General features: G+C 35.3%; 1 non-coding gene across 1 annotated transcript; it reads right to left on the reverse strand.

Annotated features, from left to right (window-relative positions):
- Positions 1-8,732: 8,732 nt before the first annotated feature.
- LOC123925364 lies at positions 8,733-8,837 on the reverse strand. The gene has a single exon (XR_006814969.1). It is a non-coding gene; the product is annotated as a U6 spliceosomal RNA (small nuclear RNA).
- Positions 8,838-27,875: the final 19,038 nt, after the last annotated feature.

Raw genomic sequence — 27,875 nt, forward strand, 5'->3', positions numbered from 1 at the left:
TTAATCAAGTATATACAAAAAAGTCAGTCGATTTGGCTCTCATTTGCCTCATTTTCCTCTAACACAATCACACACCAAACAGCAAATGATCGTCACAGGGATAAATGTTATTTCAAAGAACAAATATTTACTCTTGAAAATTAAGCCACTCTCTTTTTCTACTTCTTTTTAGAATCTTTTAAAATTAAATTGAAAGAAGAAAGGAGATGCATTTTCAAGTGATATGTAAGGCAAAACGTCCTGATATAATGGGGAGTAAGGGAATGAACATAAAAGATATGACTATAGAGAATTATATTTTATAGATTTGTATAGATACAGCATTATATTTTATAGATTTGTAAATGATAAAACACTTTCATAAAATGCTTTAATTATTTTTACTTAATGTGTACTGTGAGTGTATATTTCATTCTGTGGGCTTATGTTCACGATATTCCAAATACATGCATTAACAACTATGTGGTCCATCATCCATCAGATGACTGCTCCTTAGCTGGGGACTGTCATGAAGCTTCACCACCAAATTTTTCATTTCTTTATTATTGTGGCTTATCATATACTGTACTAATTATTCAGTGATTAGAGGAAAAATGAAATTATTTCAAACAAGTCACCCAGGAATAACATAGTAATACTTCATCTGTGGCTTAGCTTATGACATTTCAAGTAAAATTATCTGATCACACAAATAAATATATCAATTAGACAACTGGGGTTTCAAGGTAGATTCAAGAGTGTTTGTTTTGTTTTTCTTTCTGTTAACTTGGTCATAACTTCTGCTCGCTGACATTAGGTATTTGTGATGCTTTATCAGAGTTGGATCAACCAAATCCTCATAAAATTTCAACTTTCTCTGAAAAAAAGAGACACTCTTCTCTCTGCAGATATTTTTTGAATGTTGAGAAAAATGTCAAGTCTCTCAAACCCAGCAAAGTGAGGATTAAAGAAGAATGGTTATCTTCTGTGTTTCCACATGCTGTTAGAAATATCCATGAAGATTTGGCTCATGTTTCTTAAAGAGTCAAATTTTCTTTGACAAGTCAAATGACTTTGATTGAATGACTTCAACATAAAAGGCATTTTTTAAAGAGGTTGGGGAGTGGGGGTGGAAGGGCAAATAAAGAGCGAGAGAATCTTAAACAGTCTCCTTGCCTAGTGTAGAGCCTGATAAAGGTCTTGGTCTCATGACCTGAGTGAAAAGCAAGAATTTGATGCTTAACTGACTGAGCCACCCAGATGCCCCAGAAGGCATTTTGTAACATAAAAAAAAAATCCATTTTAAGTCATTTGAATCCTTTTAAAAGTAAATTTTTCAATCTTGATTTGCTGTGATCACTTAGAAAAACAACCATCTAATGATAACGATATGTAAGGAAGTAAAATTTGCCAACTTCATGAGTAACTTCAAATTCACGTGCTTGAAGAGTTGTAATGATCTTAAGTGATACTTAACAACCCTGTATGTATTCTTTTTTTTTTTTTTTTATTTTTTATTTGACAGAGAGAAATCACAAGTAGGCAGAGAGGCAGGCAGAGAGAGAGGAGGAAGCAGGCTCCCTGCGGAGCAGAGAGCCGGACATGGGGCTCGATCCCAGGACCCTGGGATCATGACCTGAGCCGAAGGCAGAGGCTTTAACTCACTGAGCCACCCAGGCGCCCCTGTATGTATTCTTTAATCTAAAATATATTGGCCAACAATTTTAATAAATTTAATTAGTCCTTATTTTTGTAAGTGTTATTTGCAGTGTAGTTCTCCCTCATGTTTTAGTATTGCTCATAATCTTATTCACATTGAATTTTAAACTCCTTCATTTTTTATTCAATTATTACCATAATTTTCCCAGATCCCCTCAAGCATTTCTCACTTCTTTCCATGCTTTCTAACTTTGTTTAACCAGGATGCTATGAATGTCTCACCATTTTCTCTAGCTTTGTTACTATTCCTCACCTTTCTTTAAGCTAAAATCACACATCTTTTCCAATTGTTCTATTTCATATGATAGCCTTTCCACTTTCTTCCATTGTCCTCCAGGCTACTTTTCTTTGCAATTATTCATTTCCTTTGCCAGTGACTATCTCCATGAAAAGATTTAGGTTGTGGTGTCCTACATTTTTAGAAAGCTTTTTCCAATCATCAGTTCTTTGATAATTAGTACAAAAAACTTACCAGCAACTTCCTTTGCTTTTTAAAGTCCTGATAATAAATTATTTATGCAGCATATGTAGGATGCTTTTTGGTTTCCATCTAGTTCTTTTATGAACCAAAGCTGCTATTCAGATACTATATTAAATAACTCATTCAAAATTTACCACATAATTAAAAGGTGAAATGGAATATAGAGGAGTAAAATCATTTTTTTCCCCAAGAATATAGCATGATCTGGTAGAATTAAAAAAGACAAAAATCACAGATAAAACAAAACTAGACTCATACTTTTCAAAGCACATTATTACTCCATTTTTTTAAAGGGTATATCTGTCCTCTACCACCGTTACAAAGAGCTGTTGCTTAAACTAATTATTCTCTGAATAAAAACTATTATATTTTTATACCTGTTATATACATTATAAATCATGTTACAGGCACACACACACACACATATATGCCTGTTATATTTGATGTTACACCTATGTTTGTTTCCTCTGCAAAATATTCCTTTCTTTTAGAAGTCAGATTTTAAGTTTCCAAAGGAACTTTCCTGAAAAGAACACCTCTTCAAAAGAATTAAGCACAATTGTGCAATGACAAATAATGACTGAAGAACAGAAATACAGGACAAAAGGAAGGTATAACTTTTTGACCCTCTACTGCCACCATCACCATGTGCATGCACATACATGGCTACTACTGCTACTACTACTAACAAAAAACTCAATAAATGTACAAAATCTAAGAAACTGAGTTGAGTCACAGTTAACTTAGTATTTAGCAAGTAGGCACTAACATAATGATTAACCCTTGAGTTTTGATCATGTATTTTGCAGGTATATATATATATGCTAGGGTAGTCACGACTAAATATCTAAAAGAACAAGAAATAAAAATAAAATAAATGAGAGAGTGCGAGAGAAAGAGAGAATGAAGAGAAATTTCTTACAAAGTTCATATTTCACACCTAGAAGTTTTATTTGACCTTATTACACTTGGTTTCTCATTCTAGAAATTGATTAAATGTAGTATTATCATATTAATACATCCTTTATTTTAAAAATATGTATCAAAGAGGCATACATTTAAAAAGTCTTATACATACATTTAAATGAACATTAATATTAAAACAATAAACTGATGGTATCTAACAGATTAAAACAAGAACATAGAAACAATTGCAAGTTGTTGTATTGAATAGTTAGAATTATGAATTTTTTAATCAAAATGATGTTGTTTTTGAACCCCTAGTCATTTAGTGACTTTACATTGAACATATGACATCACTGTAAATTAATATTTACTAATTTTATCTTTATTTTTATTTATTGTTTTAGATGACAAAATTTATTCTCTCACAGTTCTGGATTTTAGAAAGTCTTTAAAATGGTTATTAAAAAGTAGCACCCAACTCATACTGCCATTATGGACATGATGCTTTTATCATAATAAAGTACAAGTATTTAGGCTTGGTGACTAGTACCTGATAAGAACTGGGAGAAGACAAAACTATTTTATTATTAATAATGTCTCTAGGACCTTCTCTAAACTGTCAGTCAAAAATCCAACCATGATACAAAATTGGAATAAAGCACTTCGAGGTCTTTCAAAGAAAGAGAGGGATTAAAGAGGAGGCACATTACAAGATAAGGTCTTTCACCTCGGGGCAGTGCCTTTGTCTTTTCCAGCAGCTGGTTGAATCTAACACAATGCTTAACATGCAATAAGTACTAAGTCATTTCTTGGAGGATGAATGAGCTCTTTCATATGAAAGGCAACCCAAGTTACAAAGAATTGTGCTTAATAGGATACGCTTTGAATAATAGCTTATCTGAAACAAAACCATAATAAAACAATGCATATTTTAAAAGGCAAGACGTTTTATTGAAAACTGTGAATTAAGAGAGAAGTGCATTAATATTAATGGAAAAATCTTCAGTTCAACTCAGATTTTGCCCTCTGTTCAAAAATATGGACTGAAAATCATGTTTTCTCTAAGTTTTTCAATTGTGGATAGAAAACCATGACAAATTGAGCAACAAACTTGGTAAAATGAAAAAAGTATGATTTTTATTCAACTATAGTTTAAACCTGACACAAATTGATATTCACAGTCCTAAATATATTATAATTAGAAAAAATGATAAACATTTTAAATAAGTGATAATGATCTATGTTCCCTTTATAGTAGACCAAAATTTCAGTTTTTATTATCTTGTTTTATTGAATTTTTAGTATTCTGAACTTTATTATTGTTAATAGATTCTCAGATATTGCCAAGTATATTAGTCAGGGTTCTCCAAAGACAGAGCAGATGGTGAAAGCCAGTCTGAGACTAAAGAAAGGCCTGAGAACAGAGAGCCTCTGGTATAAGTCCTAGAGTCTGAAGGCCCAAGAACTGTGGCTCTGGGGCAGAAGAAGATAAAGGTTTTATCTCAGGAGGAGAGAGAAAGAAGAGAGACTTTTTCCTTCCTCCCCTTCTATTCTTTTCAGGCTTCATGGACTGGGTTTACTCCCATTGGTAAAGGCAGACTTTCCTCACTCAGTCTACTAATGCAAATGTTAATCTCTTCCAGAAACACTTTTACAGACACACCCAGAACTAATTGGGCATCCCTTAACCTAGTCAAGCTGACAGAAAATTAAGCATCACACAAGGTAATATCATCATGTTCCTACTACTACCCCCTTGCAATTCAAATGCACACCCATTCACAGATGAACCTACTTTTGTGGAAAGAATGATTGATTCTCATTCCCCATTTTCCCTCTCATTACACTTTCCAAAATTTCAGACTCTTGGCTCATATGTGATTTTTTTTTTCCCATATGTGATTTATTAATTCTTCCCCCCATGGAGTCTTTTAGCAGATTTTTCTGGCACTCCGTCCTACTTTGGAGTCCATATATAGCATCCTAGTGGAGTTGCCCTTTGTTAGAAGCATGCAGAGCAGAAATAAAATCATAGCATAATCACTGTGCTTTAGTGCAGGAGGGTAGTTTATCCCTGGCCGGGATTGTTTGGAAGAGTTTGGAAGAGAAGCTCCTAATATGAGATTATAGAAAAACAAAAACAAAATTAAAGGGAGAGGGAAGAAAAAGGGTATTGGGCTAAAGAAAGTAGGCCCATTTTTGTCCAAAATATCTGGATGTTGTGTTATTGGGACAAATACTAGACACAATTTTATGTCAACCAATATGGAGGCCTATCATCTTCACGTATCTCTCCTTATAGACACGTTCTTTTACTTGCTATTGGCTGACTTTTGAAAGATTTACAATGTTTATTTTCTAAATAAGAAAAGAGGATTAAAGTGAAAATTTCTGTGATCATTAACATGTTGAAGTTATGTTTGGTTTTTAAAACATAAATTACATCTGATTGAAGTTTTTTACACATCTTTATTAAGATATAATTCATAACCATACTACATACATTTAGAGTGAAGAGTCTGTTTATTTTTTCATTCCTTCTGCTATTTTCAGGCTTAGTTTGCTTTTTTTTTTCTGGTTGGTTAATGTAGAAGGTTAAGATACTGATTTGGTATTTGAGGGGCAAAAACATCACCTGTTTAGATTGAGAGTCAGAGATTGTACAAAATTAGGCGAGACCTCTGGATCCCCAAAATTCTACTAGCAAGAAGGACAATGAGAAATCTATTCAGTTCTGTCAGTGGCAAATCCTGTTCCTTCACCTCTGTTCTTGAGATCAGCCAAGAAAGAATTCAGAGACAAATTCTTAAGTAAGCAAGCATTTATAGCAGTTAAAGCAAGAGTATACTCTGGAGTTGGGGAGAGCAGGCAGGTGCAGAGGTGACAACAACACGAGGGCCAGGGTCATCTTTGCTTTTTATGTTTGACTAATTTATGAGTCATAGACAAGTCAGTCTCTGGCTAAGGTTTCCTCCAGTCATCTAAGGGACTCTTCCCATTGACGGGTACAGGGAGTTTTTGGCCCTATATGGTGCTTGTTGGAACTGACATGGCAGCTGTCCTCTACAACAGGGGTCAAACCTCGATGTAAATGTATTACAATGAAGCTATAGATTACTGTAGGCAACGGTCATAGGGGAGATTGCCTATGTGTTCCCTGAGGTCTCTCCCAGCTGTTTGAAACTTCTTAACAGTCATAAAACACCAGTTCTCTGCTCATGTCTAACAAATTGCCTACTCTATCATTGCAGATGCATGTTATGGTTCATAAAAAAAGGAAAGTAAAGGAACATGACCAAGAGGATGGTACCAAAAACACTTAAGTCACAATTGAAATTCATAGAAAATTATCCTGTCCTGAGTCCTTCTCAAAGAACTGCCAGTGTTTGTACGATTGGATGTTACAATTTCTGTGAATTAGTTCCTTCTTTGTCTTCCCAATTTTTTCTTTCTTTTGAACTAGAATACCTGTAGCAGCCATCCAATGCTTATTCCAGTACTATATGTTGAGTGTTTGTTGGGGAAATGGAAGCAGGTTACCTATCTCTCTAGTTTCACAGATCCACAGATTTGGAGAAGTCACACTTGAGGTGATGTACTTGAGCAAATACATTCAGGTTGCTTTATTTGTATCTGGACACGATTTAGAGGTTGAGCCTATGGACTTTGAACCGAATCCATAAGGATGAAACTCAAGGTAATTTGGAGGGGATAGAGTGCATTTTGCATAGTAGAAAAGCTATGACTCATTGATTACTTGAGATAAGACTCTGGTTGGCAGGCTCTATGAACTTTGGCTCTTGGTTCATGCTCTGATGTAATTTCCTTCACTAAATGTGGACTATAGCTTTTTTTTTTTTTTTTTTTTTGTACAAAATATGGAAGAAGTAATGGGATGTTTGGTATTAAGTTTTAAAAAAAATGCCTTCAATCTTGGAAATTTTTTTCTTGTTTCTCTCTTGCTCTAGCTTTAGTTGTCTCTATTTCTTACTTTGCTTTGGTGAAAGAAAGGTTGTCACAGTGTCTGTATTCCTGTGGAACTGACCACATGATAAAGACCTGCTGTCTTAAGCCAGTAGCATTTGAGTGTGCTTAGAAACAATTTCTCCTCGACATGAGTCTGAAATGACTGCAGTCTCAGATAACATCTTGATTGCAGCTTTGTGAAAAACCCTCAGTTAAATTTATCCAACTACATTGTTCCCAAATTCCTGCCCTCCAGAAACTATAAGATAATAGGTGGTCTGTGCTTTTAGCTGTTAAATTTTGGGCTAATTTGTTACACAGCAATGAATAATGAATACACTGAGTCATGAAATGTCTTACTAAACCTCAGCTAAGGCTTCTGTAAATCCCTTTAAATAACAAAAGATGAGAGAAAAATGGCATGTTATGGGTCTTAGAAATTATGATTCTCTTTTAACTGTAATGCATTTCTTTTGCTAAAACATAGAATGTGGGCATATTCATTACTCATGACACACATACTAAAGCAATACTTTTATTTGTAAATACTACAACAAATTTCAAACATGTCATCTAACAGTCTGTTCAGTGTTGATAAAGCTGTTCTTCAGTTGTCCCAGAGGGGATTTTAGAAAAAGATAAGATTTGGGGCTCCTGGGTGGCTCAGTGGGTTAAAGCTTCTGCCTTTAGCTCAGGTCATGATCCCAGGGTCCTGGGATCGAGCCCCACATTGGTCTCTCTGCTCGGCAGTGAGCCTGCTTCCTCCTCTCTCTCTCTGCGTGCTTCTCTGCTTACTTGTGATCTCTGTCAAATAAATAAATAAAATCTTTTTTTTTTTTAGATTTTATTTATTTATTTGACAGAGAAAGAGAGATCACAAGTAGGCAGAGAGTCAGGCAGAGAGAGAGGAGGAAGCAAGCTCCCTGTCGAGCAGAGAGCCCGATGTGGGGCTTGATCTCAGGACCCTGAGATCATGACCTGAGCTGAAGGCAGCGGCTTAATCCACTGAGCCACCCAAGTGCCTCAATAAATAAAAGTTTAAAAAGAAAAAAAGAAAAAGGTAAGATTCAAGTATAAATAAATTGCTTAGTAATAATATATATTACTTAATCATACACACACACACACACGCACACACAGTATATCAATATATATACTTTAAGGGCGCCTGGGGGGCTCAGTGTGTTAAAGCCTCTGCCTTCGGCTCAGGTCATGATCTCAGGGTCCTGGGGTCAAGCCCCACATCGGGCTCTCTGCTTGGCGGGGAGCCTGCTTCCTCTTCTCTCTCTGCCTGCCTCTCTGCCTACTTGTGATCTCTGTCTGTCAAATAAATAATTTTATATATATGTATAACATATATATAAGTATATATGTGTGTATATATATATATATATATATATATATATATATACTTTAAGAGACCAAAATAATAAGATAATCAAACTCTCAGACTGAATTCATCGGTCATCTGAGAGACGGAATTTCATTGTTATGTCTTGAAATTTAGAATATTGTGTATTTCATTGTGAAGTTACACATAAAAAATGGACCAATTATATCAATGATATTTTAAAGTCATTGTTGCCTTGGCTACAGAATAAAAAACAAAATAAAATATGTCACCCCAAATCTAATTAAATTAACGTGAAAGTTAAATTGACATTTCAATATATATATATTTTTTCATATGAAATACTTCATGAATTTGTGTCATCCTTGTGCAGGGGCCTTGCAAATCTTCTATGTATAGTTCCAATTTTAGTGTATGTGCTGCTGCAACAAGCATGTTCATTTTGTTCTGGTAGACTCTTTCTCCTTATAGCAATTTGATAAAGAATGTAATAACAATATACCATCACTAATTTGAAATTGAATTATTTGCTGCTTAGGTTTTTATAGCTATAGTGCTAAATGGGAGTATTAGCAACATATGTATTATTTGTCTACTTACATGTTTATAACTTGTTTCTCCACTTTGCCTATTTTTTGTATGCCTGGAAATTAGAATATAGATATGTGTATAACATTTTTTTTCCCCTAGAATGTATTCTTTAACCCACTGAGCCACCCAGGTGTCCCAGAACATATTCTTAAATCATTGTTTCTTGTTATAATGCACTGCCTCTTATTGATTAGCTTCATTTATTTATTTATTTATTTACTGGGCTAGTTGGTTATATCAATAAATCATTGGGTTCAGTTAAAACATTAGTAGATAGATACAATTATAAATATAGATAGTGCCTTTTTAGTGCTAAATGAAGAACTTTCAAGTAAAGAAACTATATCTTTGAGGTCAAGAACCATAGAGTCAAGGAAATTAAACAATTAAGCAAACAATTATGGTTAAAGTGTGTTAGGGGACTAAGTTAAGTAGAAAGGATTTAACACTACTGATGATTATAAAATTTAATTGAGTTATGTAAAGAGGTGAAGCCAGGATATCTTCATAAATAGTGACCTAATGATGAGATAAATGGATTAGAGAGAGTGACAAAGTCAAAGAATTGTGAATAAAGATCTTGATTTTAGCACAAATTTTTTTCTCCTTTTTCTACAAAGGCAAAGAAATGGGCACTATAAAAGGAACAATCATATGCTCTAATCCCTTATAATCATCTAAACAAGCTGATCATTAACATGTACCTTTTCAAGCTTTGAATCTCCAAACCCACAAACTCTGAGGGAGAAAAAAATGAAGAAATTAGACCTGCTTTCTGTAAATATTGCCATTTATGGAATATATATTATGGGCTACATTGCTAGGTGCTTTGTTCTATTCTCATTCTATGCCAATTAATTCTTGGCTTGAACTAACAATGTTGTGATTACTAATGATGATAAGAAGATAAAGAAAACAAGACAAAATTATAAGAGAAAACTCAGTTTGAGAGGTTAGTAAGTTTCTTAAAGGTAGTTATAAAAGTGTGTATGATGGTTAATATTTTGTGTCAATTTGATTGAGCCATGATGCCCAGACAGCTGGTGAAATATTATTCTCAACATTTCTGATGGTTCTGTGAGTATGGTTTGAGGTGATGTTAGCATTTAAATTCATTGGTTGTCTGTAAAGCAATTGCCCTTGATGGTTTGGATGGGACTCATCTAGTCAGTTGAGGGTCTCACTAAAACAAAGACTGAGCTCCTCTGAGCAAGTAGGAATTCTACCCACTTGACCCTCAGACCCAGCTGTAACATCAGCTCTTCCCTGGGTTTCCAGTCTTTCAGGCTACCCTGAATATTTTGGAGTTGCTAGTCTTCATAACCCTGTGGGTCAGTTCCTTAAAATAAAATCTCTTATATACACACATGGCATTGATTCTGTTTCTCTGGAGAATCCTGCATAATACAGAATGGATCAAGGATTATAACCTATAACTCTCTGATCCCAAAGGCCCTACTCTTACCAAAATACACACTGTACCTTGCAAAATATAAACCTTAAATAATGATTTGGTCAGACTTTAGAGTGCAGCATATTTTAGCTGATAGTTTAGTCAATTGGGTAGAAACCAGGCTAAAAGATTAAAGTTCTAAATTAATATAATGGAGGAATAACAGCATAGGACAGTAATTAAGAACACAAAATTGAGAATAGGAAGCTCAGTGCTCCAATTCAGCTCTGCTGTCTAACTGGGAGAACCTGGCCAAGTTATTTAGCCTCCTTATAATGAAGTCTGTAGGAACCCACACAGGACTCCTTGGATCTAGATCCCTGCTTCTCTTATACTTTACTTGCTTCAAACTGCTACAGTAGGAACTCTATTCAGAGGACTCCCATTTGCATGTAAAGCTGTTTTGACTGTAGGTAGAGAGAGAGAAGTTGTTCTTCGAAGCTTATATCTGCCTGGGGTATTGTTAGCCAAGGACTAACTGGTGCAGTAGGGTGAAAATGCAGCTCATTTGCCTCTAGGACAATATATAAGACCTAATTTGTATTCTAGAACTTTTCTCTAGGATAAGGCCACACTTAGCTAGAAATTACACCTTACTTGTTTTTTTGTTTGTTTGTTTGTTTTTTATTACCTTCCTGACCTGCTTCCTCTATCTCCTTCTGGTTTCTCCTGGGGGCACTTTCTAGATAATAACCTTCATCGCAGTCTCCTTTAGGAGAAATTGAATAAAGACATCAAGTTTCTCATCTCTACAATTGGAATATTCTCTTTAAGTCAAAGGCTGTTGTGAGGGTTGAAGAATTAGTGCATACAAAATACTTATAACAATAACACATAATGTGATAAATAGGTATTAGTATATAAATTATAAAACAATGAAACAATATATGTTCAATTAATATAAAATAATTTGTTAAATGCTTATTATATGGCATACACATTCTATGCATCAGAAAACAAGTAATCAAGTATCCTATAGTACTCTTACATATGTTCAATTTATATAGACAATTAAGCCAATATTAATAAATGCAATCCAATCAATATGATGACGGTAGTACATACTGAATGCTAATGGTTCGAAAAAGTAATATAAAAAAATCATCTTGGACACAGAACTCAACCCAAGTAACCAAGGAGGAGATTTGTCAGAAAGGCTAAGTAGAGATTATACAATTCAAAAAGTATGAAGGATGATCATGAGTGAAATAGAGACAACAATGCATGCAACTTTTGAAAGATTTGGAAGAGTTTTACAAATCATTATTCTTTGAATTGAGTGCAGATGTGTGTCTCTTGATATGTGTGTATAAGTGTATGTTAAAGTATGTGGTGGTATATGTGTTTATGTGTGTGTCTACTTGGGAACATATTGTGGGTTTGAGAGAGTGAGAGAGAAAGTATATGCGTGTGTCTGTGTTGAGGCGTATTTGGGGAAGTAGGACTGGCATCAAGGTTGATGACATAGTAGCTGTGTTAGCATTCTATGCTATATTTCAAGAGTTCTTCATTTTAAAGGCAATGTCAAGTCAACAATGGATTTTAGTAGGAATATAGAATGTTAGAAAGACAAGTTTGGCAACTGTGTTGAAAATGGAGGTGAAGGCAGGGGTGGTAAACAGGTTTCAACTCACATGCCAACTCTGATCAATTGGTACTGGCTACCTGGATTATTTGTTGAGAAGGATTTTGAGGTCTTGTCCACACTAAGTAGGAAGGACTCCATGATTGATTATCAATGTCCTCCATTTATTTCTTATGTTCTAACCCATTCTTTATTGAATCTGGTCCCTACACGGCATATCTGTTATAGATATCAGATGTAGATCAACTGATATGATCATAAAAATACAGATGGAAAACTTTTCTCTGAAAGCTTCTAACCTTGAAACTGCAATAACATTTGTATTTGTCTTAGGAAGAAGTATATAGATTACCACAAGCATTAGCACATAGGTATATTAAAATTATTAATTTAATGATTTCAATTTGTAAACACTGTTTGCAAACAGAGCTCTGGTAATCTATATTTATAGTATCAGATTAAAAAGAAAACCAAAAACATAATAAGAGGAAAGTTTTGGTACTAAAGATTATGAGAGATTATTGTGTTTGTAAACATACAGACTTTGCCAAAACTTTATCCCCTTTTGCTTCCGTTAGACGAAATACCCTCCCATTATGTGTTTTACATATTACACTACTGCTTTAGATTTAATTGACTAAATGTTATAAAAGATTCCAGAGCCAGCTTTAAATAATAGATACTCCCTCATAGGGCAAAGAATAAAGCATTTAGAACCAGAAAAGCCTGTATTAGAATCCTGACTTTGTCATTACCAACATTTGGATCTCAGGAAGTTTTCTTTGGTATGTCTCCTGTCTAAGCATATAATAATAACTTAATAAAGTTTTTAAAAATCTCAAATTCAATAACCTGTATGCATAAAAAATGTGCTTGATAGAATAGTGTAATAACACCTGAGAAGCTTTGAAAGCATAGTTCCTATGATACATTTTATTGATTGTTAGAAAAGGCCTAAATTAATTTTGAAATCAATTACATGTTAAGAAATGTTTAAAAACAGAAAACCTGTAAAATGTTCATTTATATTTAGTCCATTATATACTAAAATGTTAGATATTGGGGTCACTAACTTAAAAATTCATGGTTCACCTAATAATAAGCTAATAGTACAAACAGATAGATGTGTGCCTCTCTCCATTAAACAAAGAGCAACTTGAGAAAGATTTCCTAAGAACTCCATAGAGAAAATCACATAGTGAATATTGAATATATATTTAACTGTAAATGCTTTTTATAGAACTATTCTGAATTGCTATTATAGCACATGGTTATTAATACATGAACTCTGAGTTGAAACATGGCTTCAAATACTATTGCACTTTCCAAAATGCCCACATAGGATATCAGATGTGAGAGTAAATAGATCTTTTCACTTTTTAATGACTAATAATCGCACTTCCAATTGACACCTTCATTGATAGTACCATTTTAATTACAAATTGTGTTTGATTCTTTTAAATAGGATAATGTTGGATATGGAACTAATGATCTCATGTACATCAACAATTTTCATTGTGCTACATGTAACCTAAGAGAACCCTGACTCGTAGTGTAGTTGATTTGAAGTAGTATGTTCGGTTTCTTTCCACTCCATCAGGTACTGCATTAGCATGACCCCAGGGTCTAGAGTTTTAAAACCGGGGAAACAGAGCAAAACTTGTCAAGAAAATGCCCCCCAAAGCAGTCAAAGACTTGGAAAAATATTGCTCTATACCAGTGTTCTTGGTCCAGCAATAAGTATACAGTAATTTTAATAGAAACAAGCAAAATATGAAATGACTCTTCTAATATTGACACTCATGTTGTAAAAAACCTCAATTATTCAAAAGGCATATCTCTTAATTTTAAAGAATATCACATTCAATGGATCACCATTTAATACACCATTAGCACATCATTGTTCAATTATATGAAGACTAAACTACTAGAGAAATGATCCATTTTATAAATTCTTTCTATATTTAGAAGTAAAATCTGTTGTTTTGTGATCTCTTTCAACTTCATGTCACCACATTATCATCTTCTTTTCATTTAGTAGAAGCATGGGGAAAGAAAATGTACTATCCAGTCATGGTTGAGTTTCTTTATGTTTCACTTCAGTTTTCTGGGCATTACTAGTAGCTTTTATTTCACAGTTGTTTCTTGTTTAAGTCTCACACAAGATGACAACAGCATGGGGCAAATCATTTTTGGCTTAATTTGAAATGCTGTTTTCAGGGTATTTTAACAGCAGTAATTCTCATATGAGCAAGTAAAGATCATAAATGTTATCTGTATCTCCCCAGATAAACTACAAATAGAAAAACAAACACACACCAGAATTTGTAAAGTGATAAAGGAATTTAGTATGTTTTAGCCATGCCAGTAGAGTTTCAACATGGGCAAAATCTATATATATGAAATTTGACATACTCTTAAAAGGAACAAGGTGAAAACAAGGAAATAAAAATACTTACAAATCAGGCAAACTCTACAACAGAAATTCAATCTAAATACATGCTATCCAGGTAAAATATACGTTAAGTGTCAAAAAAGCTAACAATTACAAACTCATCGTGTACAAACACATGTACTGTGCATGTGTGCATGTGCATGTATGCGTGTGTGCATGTGTGTGTGTGTGTGTGTGTGTGTGTGTGTTGGGGAAGGAGGATTCTTAAGAAGAAACAAAAACAAAGAACTAATAAAAGTCATCTGATTAACTTACTGAAAAAGGTATTAAAATTGTTGGAACTAAAATAAGTTGATGTGAACTGGGGAGAAGGAACTGTGCCTTGTAGATTCTTATATCCTCCACTTCAAGCAAATGACCATCCATCTCTTGGCTAACAGCAAGAATGAACAAATAGGAGGGCCAATCCACTCTCATTTAAACACAGTCTATCACTAAAATTGTCAATCTTCATCCTAACTTGTTTTAAATACTTGACAATATTATATTGAGCAGATACCATTTTTTTTCTAATGTCATTTGGGATAATAATAAATCTCCTATTTGTTATGTTTTAAGTACAAATCCTTACTAATTCATCTATTTCATCACTGTTTGTAACCTTTAGAACTTCTTAAATCTGGTATAGTCTCTGAGACCTGTCTATATTTACTGATAATCTGATTTAGAATGAGCCCTTGAAGGTCACAAGCAAAAGTATTTTTATGTCCTCACCATCTCAAATTAACATTGATGGTGAACTCTTTGCATATAGAATTATAATGAGACCTCATGTGGGCTTTTCTATATCATCTCTAGATAAATTCTTTTTTAAAAAAATTTATTTATTTATTTTTTCAACGTAACAGTATTCATTGTTTTTGCACAACACCCAGTGCTCCATGCAATATGTGCCCTCCCTATTACCCACCACCTGGTTCCCCCAACCTCCCACCCCCGCCCCTTCAAAACCCTCAGGTTGTTTTTCAGAGTCCATAGTCTCTTATGGTTTGCCACCCCTTCCAATTTCCCTCAACTTCCTTCTCCTCTCCATCTCCCAATGTCCTCCATGTCATTTGTTATGCTCCACAAATAAGTGAAACCATATGATACTTGACTCTCTGCTTGACTTATTTCACTCAGCATAATCACTTCCAGTCCCGTCCATGTTGCTACAAAAGTTGGGTATTCATCTTTTCTTTCTTTTTTTTTTTTTAACAAACATATAATGTATTTTTATCCCCAGGGGTACAGGTCTGTGAATCATCAGGTTTACACACTTCACAGCACTCACGATAGCACATACCCTCCCCAATGTCCATAACCCCCTCTCCCTCTCCCAACCCCACCTCCCCCCAGCAACCTCCAGTTTGTTTTGTGAGATTAAGAGTCATTTATGGTTTGTCTCCCTCCTAATCCCATCTTGTTTCATTTATTCTTCTCCTATCCCCCTAACCCCCCATGTTGCATCTCCACGTCCTCATATCAGGGAGATGATATAATAGTTGTCTTTCTCTGATGGACTTATTTCACTAAGCATGATACCCTCTAGTTCCATCCACGTCGTCGCAAATGGCAAGATTTCATTTCGTTTGATGGCTGCATAGTATTCCATTGTGTATATATACCACTTCTTCTTTATCCATTCATCTGTCGATGGACATCTAGGTTCTTTCCATAGTTTGGTTATTGTAGACATTGCTGCTATAAACATTTGAGTACACGTGCCCCTTCGGTTCACAACGTTTGTATCTTTAGGGTAAATACCCAGTAGTGCAATTGCTGGGTCATAGGGTAGTTCTATTTTCAACATTTTGAGGAACCTCCATGCTGTTTTCCAGAGTGGTTGCACCAGCTTGCATTCCCACCAACAGTGGAGGAGTGTTCCCCTTTCTCCACATCCTCGCCAGCATCTGTCATTTCCTGACTTGTTAATTTTAGCCATTCTGACTGGTGTGAGGTGATATCTCATTGTGGTTTTGATTTGTATTTCCCTGATGCCAAGTGACGTGGAGCACTTTTTCATGTGTCTGTTGGCCATCTGGATGTCTTCTTTGCAGAAATGTCTGTTCATGTCCTCTGCCCAATTTCTTGATTGGATTGTTTGTTCTTTGGGTGTTGAGTTTGCTAAGTTCCTTATAGATTTTGGACACTAGCCCTTTATCTGATATGTCGTTTGCAAATATCTTCTCCCATTCTGTCAGTTGTCTTTTGGTTTTGTTAACTGTTTCCTTTGCTGTGCAAAAGCTTTTGATCTTGATGAAATCCCAATAGTTCATTTTTGCCCTGGCTTCCCTTGCCTTTGCCGTTGTTCCTAGGAAGATGTTGCTGCGGCTGAGCTCGAAGAGGTTGCTGCCTGTGTTCTCCTCAAGGATTTTGATGGATTCCTTTCTCACATTGAGGTCCTTCATCCATTTGGAGTCTATTCTGGTGTGTGGTGTAAGGAAGTGGTCCAATTTCATTTTTCTGCATGTGACTGTCCAATTTTCCCAGCACCATTTATTGAAGAGGCTGTCTTTTTTACATTGGACATTCTTTCCTGCTTTGTCAAAGATTAGTTGAGCATAGAGTTGAGGGTCTATTTCTGGGCTCTCTATTCTGTTCCATTGATCTATGTGTCTGTTTTTGTGCCAGTACCATGCTGTCTTGATGATGACAGCTTTGTAATAGAGCTTGAAGTCCGGAATTGTGATGCCACCCACTTTGGCTTTGTTTTTCAACATTCCTTTGGCTATTCGAGGTCTTCATCTCTGGATAAATTCTAACCATCAAACTATATAATGTGGCTATCTCCTCCCAAGATCTATATTCTATTCTTGTATAATTTAAGACTAGGATTACATCTGCTTTTTAAAAAAGCCATCAAATTACACTGACAATTCTTTTCTTTTTTTAGATTTTTTAAGCTATTTTTAGATTTTCTTTATTTGTTTGTCAGAGAGAGAATGAGAGACAGAGCACAAGCAAGGGTGAGGCAGGCAGAGGAAGAAGCAGGCTCCCCACTGATCAATGAACTTGATGGGGAACTAGAGCCTAGGATCCTGGGATTATGAACCGAGCCAAAGGCAAACACTTAACCAACTGAGCCACCCAGGCATCCCAATATTGTTTGTTTTAAACAAAAACCCCAACCTTTTTCACATGAAGAAATCAGGTTACATTTTCTTTTCTGTATATATGAAGTTGATGTTTCTGAAACTCATTGTAAAAACAATTGTGTTTAAGTCAAGTGCAAATTAAAATTTTGGTTGAGAAGGTGATGACCCAAGGCACATAAGTACCGTGGACTCTGAGAAACAAACTGAGGGTTTTGGCGGGGAGGGGGGTAGGTGTTTGGGTGAACTTGGTGGTGGGTATTATGGAGGGCACGTATGGCATGGAGCACAGGTGTGGTGCATTAGCAATGGATTTTGCAACACTGAAAAAAATTAAATTTAATTTAAAAAACAAAATTCATTTATTTATAAATATGAAGGACACTATTTTCATACTTTGTGTATTAATTAAATTATTCTGCTAAGACTGAGGAGAATGAATTTGGAAAAGAGACACTACTTTCAGAGATATTGTCTGAGAGTCATACCCACATAAAAAGTGATTGGGGAAAAGAACACCTGAATGATTTGTCAGCCTCTATTAGATATCACTAAATTTTCTTTTCTTTTGTTGTAGAATTTATAAACACTTCTCTTACCCATCACCTACCCTAATGCACACTGCTTCACTCATAAATATGTTATATATTTTCTCCAAACAAAAGTAGACAAAAGTAGGTCTCGCTATTGCCTGGGTTAGCTTGGTAGTTAAGTGAACAAATATAAGCTCAGATAAATTAGATTTGATTTCCATGAGCTTGCCATCATAATGATATCGTGAATATCTGTAGTCAAAGCCAGTTATTTCTAAAAATTAAATGGAGTATACATAACCTAGTAAAAGTTTTATTTTTATTTATTTTTTAAAAGATTTTATTTATTTATTTGACAGACAGAGATCACAAGTAGGCAGAGAAGCACGGGGTGGGGGGGGGAGAAGGATCCCTGCTGAGCGGAGAGCCCTATGCAGGACATAATCCCAGGGTCCTGGGATCATGACCTGAGCCAAAGGCAGAGGCTTTAACCCACTGAGCCACCCAGAAACCCCCAGTAAAAGTTTTAAAAACAGTAGTCTTTTGTGGGGAAATGGAGAAGAAGAAACAGACCGTTGAATTAATCATGCAAAAAAAAAAAAAAAAAGGAATCCAAAAAGTTTGGTTGTGATTGAGTGGCATTAAGATTGAAATACTTAAAATGGAGATTTGTTTTGATGTGTTTTGTTTTGCTTTTTCCTTATGAAAAATAGTTCTTAATTTGTATTTCTAAATACAAATGTAACCATGAAAACTTATTCTTAAGGAGATGGTTTTTTTGAAGGATTTATATCCTGTTTCTTTCCTACTTTCTCCAGGATCAGTATTGCATCATACCTTAAGACAGATCTAATCAGCAATATTACTTTACTTCCTCTGACTTCTCATTTGAACTTAACATTTTTTTTTCTCTCTAAGATTCACAGATATTAGTTTCTGGGTTTTTTTTTTAAAGTGTCTCATGGTTTTTCTAGTATTTATCTTCCTATTTTTTAATAATTTTTAAAAGATTTTATTTATTTATTTAACAGAGAGAGATCACAAGTAAGCAGAGAGACAGACAGAGAGAGATGGGGAAGCAGGCTCCCTGCTGAGCAGAGCCTGATGCAAGGCTTGACCTCAGGCCCCAGGATCATGACCTGAGCTGAAGGTAGAGGCTTTAACCCACTGAGCCACCCAGGGGTTCCTATCTTCCTATTTTTATAAAGAGTTCTCAGCTTACTTTGCCAACCCCCTTAATTCTATTAATAAATTGTTTTTATATTAATTCTTTATCTAATAACCATGTTTCCAGAAATAATGAATATTCTGAAATATATCTTACTCATTAATAAATGCTTTACATGCTTGAATCAATATTAAAATAAAGATACATATGTCTAGGAGACTAAAAGAAGCCTGCTTAGGGCAGCATTCCAAATTAAAATTCTACATTCACTTCTTTTACTTATTAAGAGTAAAAACAATAAGCTCTCTAAAGAAGAGAATTAAATGCTATAACTAAATACAAATGCAAATTACAGCTTTGCTTATACACCATATCTTATCTATACGATTGGCAAACATTCAAAAGTTTGCAGAAATACTTTGTTGCCAAGGCTACAGAGAAGCTAGAACTCCTACATTTTTGTTGGGAAAGCAAAATGGTACAACCTTATGGAAGGAAATTTGGCAAATTACATATGCATTTCCCCTTTTACACTGAGATCTCATTTCAAGAAATCTATTCTAAAATACTCTGGCAAAAATCCAAAAACACACATACACCAGTATATCTTATTGCAGTAGTATTTGAAATTTTAAATAGTGCTTGTGGATAAAACTTATTACCCATCAATAAATAGATTGAAAAAATTATGGTACCGTGCAATAACGGGGTCCACATGGGGACTTTGTCACTGTAAAAAGTAATAATTTATATGTCTATATGCTTTTATGATGTAATATCTGGGATTAATTATCTTAGAAATAAAAAGTAGAGTAAGTAAAGTGTGTATAAACTGTGAGCAAGTTTATCAATTTACTGTTTTTCAGCTCCTAATCAACACTTTTTTGTCTAGAGCAATATCCTCTTCCTAAAAACCTCTTCTTCACAGCTAGCAAAAACACTCAACCTTGTCAAGAGAAAGCACTAGAGTGACATTGTAAGGAAACAGATAGGATTTCACTTCCTTTCCCAGTTCTGGTCCTGCTTCCAGTTTTCCTTTTATTAAACATGGTTGCTAAGACCCATTGACACTCATATTGTAAGAACAAATATGTATTAAAAATAGAGGCTTAATTCTCCTTGTTAAAAATAAGGGAAGAGACTCTCATCTTTCTCTCCTTTTTTAAAGTGTTTACTTTAGAAAACTTGTATGTTCTTTCTTTGCCTCTTTGAACTGAGTATAAATCTATTTAATGAGTGAAAGAGTATCCCAGGAACTTGGGAACCTGTCAAGGCCTGGGAGCCATATCTTGAAATACAAGATATCAGCCCTGTCTCCCAGTTTCCTGGCTCCACGTTCTAAACCTACCCTTTTTCCTGTCATAAAGATACAAGAAATATTTTATATATATATAAAATATGTATATGTAAAATATATATATATATAAGGTTTGTATTTATTTATTTGACAGAGAGAGACACAGTGAGAGAGGGAGCGCAAACAGGGGGGATTGGGAGAGGGAGAAACAGGCTTCCCGCTGAGCAGGGACCCTGATGTGGGCCTCAGTCCCAGGACCCTGGGATCATGACCTGAGCTGAAAGCAGATGCTTTACATCTGAGCCACCCAGGTGCCCCATTTTTCTTTTTTTTAAAAACACTTAACAGAACAAGTGGCTACTCCAATTACGAGGTGATTTAGGATGAGCAATATGTAACAAATGGTGCGGTAGAGTCCTCTTAATCAAGGATTAGTTATTGTTTATTTTGAAAAAAATGTATAAAATGTGTTGCTTGGCTGTGTACAAGGATAAGATTTTGTAGTATCTATTGCAGATTTTTTGCAATATGTTTAGGAAATGTCTGTGATGCACATCACATTATGGTTCAATACTCTTTCAATAATAAAACTGGTTTTATTTCTTTTCTTTTGTAGAGAGGTTTTCCCGGATATCAGGAGATTTCATTTTCAGTTATATTTCCCAAACAATATTAGTGGACCTCACAGACACTCCCAACATGAGGATGCTTTTATGGCAGGTTTTAGTCACGCTCACAGGACATTTGTCTACCTACCCCTTGTGGCCCAAAGTAAAGAGCATCCCTGCTACTACCCAGGCCACACTCTCCCAACCAGTGTGCTCTTTCTTTCTTTCTTTTTAAAAGATTTTATTTCTCTGTTTGATAGACAGAGATCACAAGTAGGCAGAGAGGCAGGCAGAGAGAAAGACAGAGAAGGAGGCTCCCTGCTGAGCAGAGAGCCCGATGCGGGACTCGATCCCAGGACTCTGGGATCATGACCTGAGCTGAAGGCAGAGACTTTAACCCACTGAGCCACCCAAGCTCAGTGTGCTATTTCTATGAGCAAGTTTCTTATATCACTGAGACAGCTACTTCCCTACCTAACAACTACTTCTTTGCCTTCCCTGTTTCCCCAGCAAGGCTGTGGCAGCACACTCCATCAACTATCCCAACCTACTGACTACATCTAGAGACCTGATGTGCCCAACCCACAACTTGTGACAACTGTGAGTGACTCCAACAGCATCGCTCCAGCTCGTACTCTCAGGAAATTTGCTTTTACACGAGTAGGGCTGTTGGCTTCTGAGTCTGTCCAACCCTTTTCAAAGAGATTTGAATCTGTCTTTGGGTGGGCGTCTTCCTCTGTCATCACTTTCCCTTAGTCTATAGATGGTAGCTTTGTGTCTGCCTTCACTAATTTTAGATCTCCTTGAGTATTTCCTTACCTCTTTAACTAGTCAACCACTTTTGCCTAATTGTACACTCTTTCTATTAAAATTTCCTTTCTCAAAATAAGAGCTTTTTCTGACTCCCAATTGGAACTCACTGATACAGAGTTGATACAGGCAGACAGCCTCTCCCGGATGGGACTAGATTGGGTATTAACGTAGTGCCGAACTCCTTGTAAATGGTCACTGGGAAGCTAGTGTGCACAGCGTGCTGTGGCTTCTTATCAAGTCATCATATGTGGTTGATCATGATAAAATTCTAACAGAAATAGGTACCTTGAGAGACCAAGAGGCTGCTCCACTTGACTGTTTCCAGGGTAATTATGGACCACTGTCTGATTGTGGTGTTACATGCATTCCTTTGAATGTGCTGCTTATAGAAAGAAAATGACCAGCTCAAGTCTTTAACTCTCAATTTAAATTCAGTCTGAAACTAAAGAACTTCCATGACAGCCATAAAATGATCCGTTATCTTTTTGTATCATCAGAGCCAATATTGTTTAAAAGAAATACAAAATTTAATTTTGGTCACACCTGGGTGGTTCAGTCAGTTAAGTGTCTGTTTTTGGCTCAGGTCATGATCCGAGGGTCCGGGGATCGAGTCTCGCGTCAGGCTCCCTGCTGAGGGGTGAGTCTATTTCACCCTCTCCCTCTTCCTTTCCCCCCTGCTCATGCTCTCTCACTCACTCTTGCTCTCTCTCTCACACAAATAAATAAACAAAATCTTTAAAAAAAAATTAATCATATGCAGCAGAAATACAACAACAGCTGGATTCACAGCCTCAACAAGTTTCGTATGGGACAAATAGGGTGTAGGTTAGGAAAAATAAGAGACCCTGAAACTTGGAATGGAAACTTTGGACCCAGATAAAACTGAGGATTTTGGATCCTGGATTAAAGAGCCTTCCTTGCTATTGGGAGTGTCATGCTGTGGTGTTTCTTTTCAGCAACTTTGCTTCTCTATACTTCAAAACCTGTAAAACACCCCCCCCTCCCCGGGCATATGCCAAGAAAGGGCATGTTCATTCTCCTTTGCTCTGTCACAGTCATCTTCTATCATAATGAGACTCTTCCTAATGTCCCATCCCTACCAAGATAATGAAACAGAAGCACTGTCATGCCCTTAGTGAAACTATAGGTATTAAGGCCATGATAAATTGTACTTTAAAACTCATTCATCGTAACAAGTACTAAATTCAATGTATGTCACCTGTTTAGTCTAACCAAGTCAGGGGGTACTTGAATAATAACTGTATTATTTCTAGCTTACTTTGGTTTTAACTTGAGTTGCAACTGCTATTTTGATTTAATATCTTTATTGGGCAAATCATCACCCCTGGTACTTGGTATGCAGCTATTGGTTTGGCTAATACTGACTTTCCTATCTCAATATATAAAATTTATAAGAAGCCATTTTTCCTTACCTAGTAGGGCAATGTCAATTCTCTTCCTTGTCATAGTATTGTCTATAAATATTTTGCTTTTTTTCCTTTTATTTTTTTTCACGTTCCACTGCTTATTACTGATTGCATCATTTTGATTGGATCTAATGAGTACGAAGTACTTGAATATCTTAGTATGACATATTCCAACTGGAGGAGAGATTGACAAACTCAGTCTTAGAAATTAAGTTTTATTGGAGTAAAGCTATGATCATCTGCTTGCATATTGTCTTTGGTTATATTTATACTAGAGCAGCAGAGTAGTTGTGACAGACAACGTATCTATCACAGATTTTAAAATATTTATTATATTGTCCTTTGCAGAAAAAGTTTTCCAACCCTTGATATAGAGCGTAGGAGATAAGCACAAAACTTTAGGGTCTTGCTACCTAAATGAAGTTTCTGGGGGTTCAGTGGTGTGCAGCATGCCAAGACCACCCTTCTAAGGTGAAGAAATTTTGCTGTACCTTGCAGCATAATGCATAACAAGTTTTTGTTTGTTTGTTTGTTTTTTTTTTTTTGGATTGAAGGCAACCTATACCACATTTGAATGTGAGAAAAGATGTGGATTAAAAAAAAGATACGTGGGTGAATCTCTCAGAATAGGCACAGACGTTAAGGATACTTGAAAGCCCACCAAAGGGCATCCACTGAATCAGAGGATTTTAGTAATCATATAGACAATTAATATGCTTTGTGGATGTGAGTCATACTCTCTCCCCAGATATCTTAAGTGCTTGTTCAACTGGCTCATAAATAAAGTGGTCATGTTGGGTGGGGTTTGGCAAATTTCACAGTGGGGAGGGGACACTAACATTACCTTTTATGAGAGATCCTTTAGGACAGATCAATATACTATTGTTGCTTCTACATCTGAGGGCATAATAGAAATTGATGAGTTACTCTACCATAAGTACCAGGGAGTATTATTATGATAGTGAAGAGTTTCATGTAGAGAAATGTTAGTGAGACAAATTCTTTCTGGAATTTTTCCCCCAGTGGGTCAGTCAGAATTTAGCATGAGTATCTCTGATGTCCTAAGGTCTCACTCTATAGACGGTGTCCTGTTAGTTGGCAAGTTAGAAGGCTCAGCTACCTCAGTCCTGACTGCATTGTTATGAAGCTTCTAGCAGTAGAGGTAGATAATAGTTCCTGACACAATTCAGAGGCCTGTGCACTAAAGTTCCTTGGGATTACTGGGGCAAATTTATAATGCTCAATTTCTCTGGCAGTCAAAAAAACAAAACAAAAACCCTATCACTATCTGATTACTCTTTTCCTTAACTTTTGAAGTGTCTGTCAGAAACAAATCTGATGGTCCTGGATCCTGTATGTCCCCCACAAAATGCCTGTTAGTACCTCAGGATCTTTTTCTCACTCCCATCCTCTTGGCTGTTTCTCTGCTTTTCCATGGGTTGAATGAATGCCATTTGATTCTTGGTTTGGGCAAGTTATGGAGGTTGGAATAATTAACCCTCCAAAAACAAGAACTGAACTCAATTATTCAACTGAACTGGAAACCCCAAGACCTAACATTTGTGAGGTTATGTTAGAGGAATTGTCGACTTGTGACTCTTAGCAGATCGAACTACAACAAAGATGTAAGGACCCAATAGTTGTAACCAACACTTTCTTACTATGGGCCTCTGGAACTATGCTTCTGCTCTGGATTCAACCCTAGGAATTAATTTATTTCCCTCCTAAAATGGTGACATGAACCTTGCAAGTAGTCATGAAAGACTTGAAAATATTAAAACAAAAACAAAAACAAAGCATTACTAGTAGATCATATAGGCCTCACGTGACTAAGATGATCTCTCTGAAATGAGCTTAAACATGGTTCCTTGGTGAATTGTTCTTTGACAAATTCTGCTGCTTGGAGTCCAATAGAGGACAGCCTTAATTAAGTTCTCTGTGAGACATATAGGACAGATTTGATCTCAGGCACTGTTAGTCACATTATTCAGAGTGTCCAACAGCAGTTTACACATGAGGAGATTCAACCAAAGCCAAGATGTTGTAAAAGCAATAGGTGAATATTACAGGGAGACATTGGAGTCTCTTAGATTTCTGTGGGTCGTGTGAGCAAAGGCACAAACTGTTCTGGTTTTTTTTTTTTTTTTTTCCTATCTTTTTTTTTTTTTTTTTTGGCTTTTTTTTTTTTTCTATCTTTCTGGTATGTTTGCATGATGAACAATCTTGGAAAATACAGTGTCTCTTTCAGAACAAATGACAGGTATTCTTACTCTCTATTATAAATGAATCAGGTTCTTTATGCTCAGGGTTTCTCTTCTGTGATGTAATAAACTGTGTGTATAGGCATCTTTCTTGGCCAATCAATGTTGCCCATGTGGGACTCAGGTTCAAACAGACCTGAGCAAATATGCTAATGTTCATGATTTTTGCTATGTTATCAGTAATAATGTCATTTACCTCTGACCCAAGAGTCTCATCTCTTCAATCAACATCTATAATAAAGTGGTGAGCTAATGAATTGGTTTACAAATGGGATAAACATTTGGACCCATTACAGTTCTTGATATTCCTATTCCTTTTCCCTATCCTATTGTTCTTTTTTTCTCTTTGATTTTATCATACAATATATTTTGCTTCTTTATCTTGCTTTCCCCTCCGAAATTTCTTCCTAGAATATGCAATCCATTAAATTAGGGGTTTGTAGCTTTTTGATTCACTGACATTGTCTTAGTTCTTAGAAAAGTATCTTGCACAGAGTGGGTGATAGATAAATATTGAATGAGTTAACAAACTCTGTAACTACAAATACTCATCCCAATAACAAGTAAAAAATTTTAAAACTAACTACCAGGACATACTAATCTGATCTACACACAAATAGAGTAAAAAATAAATAGTCTTTTTTGTACAGAAAAATAGAAAAAATATATAGTTTACAATAAAAACAGAATACTTTTGAAACAGAACTGAATTAATTCAATGAATTAATATATAATAAAGCCTACTAGATAAAACAAAGCTATATTACAAATAAACTAGAGATTTCCTTTCTCATAAAGATATGTTTATACATCTATGTAAATAAATAAATAAATGTGACAATAATAGACATAGACAGACAAATTAGAATTCTAATTAAAGAAAAAAGAAAGAAAGAAAGAATACAGGGAGACTTCAAAGATTACCTACCACAGCAGAATCTTAATGGAAAGACTTGGGCTTTTCCAGCAGTGTGTATGATTCCAAGAGGAAATCTATCTAATTTTGAATAGAAGAATTAGCAAGTCTACATGGCTAAGAAAAATAAGCCACAGTACCTTATTACAGTCTCCATTGGTAGTACAAGTAGTAATTTGAATTCCTTTAATTTTCCTTCTTAATTGATCAACCAAAATTATTTTTTTCTAATGGTTTACATGAAGGAAAGGGGTGTTATTTATTAGGTTTCTAAAAATCCACCCATATCGCATCCAGCAGTATTTTTTCTAAGGAGGTAATGATAGATAAACATGAGAACATTTATTAATAAAAACCACATTAATTGAATATATAAAAACATATAAGGGTAAAAATCAAGGTAAAAAATAACTAAAGCTTAAGTGTATAAGTGATTTAAAATGCTTACATTTTGTTATTATTATTATTTTAGAGATTTTATTAATTTATTTGAGATAGAGCACACAGGAGCTGGAGGTAGAGGGAAAGGGAGAGAGCATTTGAAGCAAGGTCTGCACTGAGCACAGAGCCCCACTAGGGGTTAGATCTCATGACAGCAAGATCATGACCTGACCCAAAACCAAGAGTGAATGCTTAGCTGACTGAGTCATCCAGCACCCCAAAATGCATAATCATTAAAAACTAAGAATATTAAACTAAGAATAGAAGAATAGAAGAATCACTAAAATCTTAGCTTAGTAAAGGGGATCTTAAAAATGTAGAGCTCATGAGGGTCATCCACAGTGATCAAACTTTAGAAACATTTCAGTTCAGCTTAATGGGAACAAAAACTGCTATAACTTAGTCTTTTCACATTATACTGGAAGTTAGCTAATTCTATAAGACAAGGAAAGGGAAATGAGGATCCTGATTATTGGCAAGAAAGAAATGAAAATATAATTTGCAGAAAATATAACTGCCTGAATAGTATATAAAAAAGTATTTTAAAATTGATTTTGTGATAGAAAATAAGCAAAAAAATGATTATTGAGTTTATAAAATTGTAATAACTAATTAAAAATACAATAGAATCACTTTCTGATCTACTGTCTGTGGTGGAACCACTACCAAGATGCAGATTTTTGTGAAAACCCTAATGGGGAAGATCATCACTCTTGAGGTTGAACCCCAAGATACTATAAAAAAATGTAAAGACCAAGAGCCAGGGTAAGGAAGGAATTCCTCTTGATAAGCAGAGACTGAGTTTTGCAAGCAAGGGGAAGATGCATGTACTTTGTATGACTGCAATATCT

The sequence above is a fragment of the Meles meles genome, chromosome 14 (genome assembly GCF_922984935.1).
Source record: "Meles meles chromosome 14, mMelMel3.1 paternal haplotype, whole genome shotgun sequence".
Taxonomy (NCBI): domain Eukaryota; kingdom Metazoa; phylum Chordata; class Mammalia; order Carnivora; family Mustelidae; genus Meles; species Meles meles.